Raw genomic sequence first — 4453 nt, forward strand, 5'->3', positions numbered from 1 at the left:
GAAGGTGAATATACGTTAACGAACTTCAGTGTTTTTCGGCAATTATTTCATGTTTTCCACCCGATCTAACTACAGACAAGTTTACAGACGACTTGTTGGATTAATGATAATCTCTAAGCAGGAGACTAATTCATGATGCATGGATGACCTGTCAGCTAGCAGACCGATTATGATAGGAGTGTCTGTTGGCACCGGAGGTTCATGGCAAATGTCACTTGTGACGACAACCTCAAGGCCCCCCTCCCACTATGGCATCTGATTGGACTTGCTGCACGTTGTGACCTCGTGGTCGCCAACGTGAGGCAGTTCAGAACAAAAAGTTAAAAACATAATTATCTTGCCTCCGGGACAAAATAGATAATTGTACGCTACACTAATTCGTGGCTTCTCTGAAATTTTACAAAATACCAGCTGCCACTATTGCATCATGCATGTTTCCATATCGGTAAAGCGGATAGTATCTCAATTACCATTGGACTTACGGCACGTTGGCGAGATCAATAACGCTTGTCTCCAGACTAAAGACCATGATAATGATGGTTCCGTTGCTTCAATTTTATCGCCATTTTGAAAAGGTAAAATAGGGGCGAAGTGGCACAAAACAAGCCAAACTCTTGCACGCACGGATACTGTTGTGTCTTTATCCGATGCATCCCATACACATACAACTTGAAAAAACATGGTTTCTTTATCTATCCATCTGCGATTGCTTCTAACTTACAAGTTTGGTTGATTTTGTATTCATAAAGGTGTCATCTATAGAAAATAACACTCTCCTCTGGTCTTGTGTATGGATATAAAGGTGGACATAATCAGACAGATGCAAAAAGTATGTCTTAATCTTTCATTCAACATGATCATATCTGCATGTCCTTTTATCCGTTTTACAGGTTCCTAGTTTTGCTAGTCCTTGTGGCGCTTCTTCCAGTGAACGACGTGGCTGGTCTACGTGTGTGGAATTTTTTACCTTAATCTCTTGGGAATCACATTATGCTTCTAGTGCTACGGTCGTCCCTAATGCAATCATTTCGGCTCGTTTAGTATTAAAATGCTTTCTTTATTCACGGGATCCCCGTATTTTCTTTGACATTATATCATGTTCTAATTTTCAAATGTTATTTCATACAACCTTGTTTCATTACTTTATCCATAACTCACATATTGATTTGTATCATTTTTGACCACCGATGCCTCAGATTTTGAGTTCGCCTTATCCAAGTTTTTTTCTTAATAAGATGTATATTTTGTTGTATATTTCAGTTACTGCATTTGTATTAGTATATTTCATTTTATAGACTTCAGGAACGGCAGGAAGAGTAGTGATGTATCACTAGTGGAAATCTAATAAACCAAACATGTTGTTTCAGACCTCACACCCCCAGACCCCTGTAAGGTGGTGAGCTCAACAGGTGTCTGCGCACCCAAACCGTGGCTTAACGTAATCATCCCGTGTGTCAACTATGGCGTCTTGGAGGAGGCATTTCTGCCCCTTTTCAACGCACTCCCACAAACCATGGTGGAATTAGGCTTTGGTGACGTTCTAACTGACCTCGGCCAACTACAGGATGCTGGTATAAAACTTGATTTATTCTATGTACTTCAACATATCAGCTCTGTTGCCACAACATTTATAGCCTGTGTGCCATCCTATTTCTGCCGGGGGCTCCTACACTCGCTACCCCTATTTTTTTAGGGTAGCTAGTGTAGGAGCCCCAGGTACAACATTTAGTCAACCCTGACTCTCGTAACACTCTAAAATAGCTCCCTGGTAACAAAAAAAAGTGTGTGAGACTGGGCCATAGTAATCAAATCTGAGGAGAGTTCTAAGATCTCAAATCATTGTGAAACATTGAGGAGCTTTTAGAAATTTGTTGTCTTAGGATTTCCACTGCGCTACGTCAGAAAGTTGTTGGATGGCGCAAAGTCGGGCTTAACTTCCATATTTTCAAGATCTAAGTACATACCTAATACTATCCCAATTCCCGGGCCCGGTGGCAAGTAGATAATTAGACATTTGTACATTCAGAAACACACACACACGCACACACACATACACACATATAATATACACACACACACACACACACACACACACACACACACACACACGCACACACACACAGACACACACACGCACACACACACACACATAGACACACACACACAGACACACACACAGACACACAGACACACACACACACACACACACACACACACACACACACACACATATACACACACGAATACACATTCGAGTGCACTGACACTCATATACAATCCAAAATGCCCCGCGGCTTTCAGCTGCACAATTGTTTTGTCTGCCAAATGTATCATGGGTTCAACGTCTCATCCTAAGGACTCTTACTGTCCTAAGGACTGTAACTATCCTACCCAAGGGACTAAGGATGTAATTAGCATAATCTATTTTCGATGATGGTCTTCTCTACCAAGTTTACAGTTATGCTGACTACAAAACCGGAAACACACGCACGCACGCACACACACACACACACACACACACACACACACACACACACACACACACAGACACGCCAAAAACTATACCTCCAGTTTTCATTTCGGTAATGATCAATATAGCAATAGTACTGACGTGATGATGATTGGATAATCTGTAACCCTCTTTCCGGTGTTTCGACAGGTAATATTAGATTCAAGGGGCCGACGTCGATTCTCAGCGGAGGTGTAGCTGTCGCAAACTGGTTCCGTCCGGGGCGTGTGTTCAAATTGATCTACACCGTCAACATCGGTGGTGTCGAAATACGTTTCGCTTTCACTTCCTCGCAGTTCGACAGCCTTACACCAGGCGACACCATTCAAGGTGAGCAATCGCCCAGCAAAAGTACTGTTGACCACACTCTCCTTTGCGGCCAATATGATATACTTTAAGAAGACTCTGCTAACCGGGCTGAGGTTTCCACTTTTGTGAGCGTGGCTCTAACCAGCCTTCAGCCAATCAGGCAACCGGTTCGGTTTTCTGATTGGCTGAAGGCTGGTTAGAGGCGACGCTCACGAAAGTGGAAACCTCAGCCCGGTTATGCTTCGGTCCCATTTCCAATCCGGGGCCCGGCCGGGCAGCTTGTGGGAACGAAAAATATGGTATAAAAGACAACAAAAGACACAAAACGTAAAAAAATTACTTCTAACCATAAATTGTATATTTTCTTGATATGCATTTTTTATTTTTCGTTTTCGCAAACAGCCCGGCCGGACCCCGGATTGGAAATAGGACCGAAGCATTAGCAGAGTCTTGCCACTGACCGACAAGCACAATTGACATTTTTTGTATATTGTTAGAATAAGAATGCCTAAACAACAAGGGCTAAACAGCAAGATTCCAGTCTTCTAATTTTTTTCAAATAAACTCTTTTCACGTACAGGTGCCATTCAAAGCCTGCAGGTTGGAATGGGGACGTTTCCGATGTACCACCCCGGAACCGTCGCCGAGGCCCTGCCGAACCTGGCCGGTGACTTCACTGCTCTGCTCGCCAGCTTCGACGCCGGCGGTGCGAGGGAGGGACTAACCCTCACAGACGGTGGGATGGGGTTGGGTGACTCCTGGTCTATCGTTGTAAGGCCCACGATTGAGTACATACCTACAAGTGGCACAGGCGCCAAAATTCACATTTTGCGTTATTGTGGTTTTAGAATCGCTATTTGTTTTAAATTTGAGTAATTCTGAGAGCAGTTCGAAAAGCGCGCGCAAACAAAGGGGGTTATTTGTCGAAAGTATGACAAAGTCTAAGTTACTGTAAATGTTTAAATTTTAGCGGTGGTTTCATGTTCCGGTTTTCGCTGTGACCTCTTCACAATGAAATTCTAAAAGCCCAACGCGCTCTGTCTTCTGGCCGCCAACCCAACTATACAGTACATACGTACTGTATAGTATACAGCATTATTATATGTTGGAGGCACTTGTTACGGTGAATATGCGTGAAAACTAACAATGTAACAGTGACCCTCTAAAGCTAGGGTAAGTTTGATTACCATTACTATGGTAGTAAAGCTCCATCGCAGATAACAAAAGCGGTATTGTAGTATATAGATTAGCAACAGTTGATCACGCCAGCACTGACCACGGCGACTGTTCTGTCCGTCTATAACAACCTTGCTGAGTCGATAGTCAGGTGTGCGGCTGCGCACTGGCTTGATTTCCGACTGGCTGTCCGTTAAAGGCGCCATCCATTACATGTATATCACTGTAGCGCTACTATTGTTTCAAACCGCGAACTTGAAACCACCGCGAACACTCCATTTTCCTCAACCGCGAACTTGAAACCACCGCGAACACTCCCCTACCGCGAACTTAAGAATCTATTTACAGTATATTTACATATACCATGGCTAGGCCACAGTACCTCAATTTAAGGATTTCACCATCTGTCAACTCCCAATCGAATACGAGCGTGCAAAACAAACAAGAAACAATGTGGGC

General features: G+C 43.5%; 1 long non-coding RNA gene across 1 annotated transcript; it reads left to right on the forward strand.

Moving 5' to 3' along the window:
* Positions 1-1377: 1377 nt before the first annotated feature.
* Positions 1378-3850, forward strand: LOC136434576 (uncharacterized). Its single transcript, XR_010755766.1, has 3 exons — positions 1378-1571; positions 2660-2839; positions 3399-3850. It is a non-coding gene; the product is annotated as an uncharacterized lncRNA (long non-coding RNA).
* Positions 3851-4453: the final 603 nt, after the last annotated feature.

This window comes from Branchiostoma lanceolatum, chromosome 5, assembly GCF_035083965.1.
Source record: "Branchiostoma lanceolatum isolate klBraLanc5 chromosome 5, klBraLanc5.hap2, whole genome shotgun sequence".
NCBI lineage: Eukaryota > Metazoa > Chordata > Leptocardii > Amphioxiformes > Branchiostomatidae > Branchiostoma > Branchiostoma lanceolatum.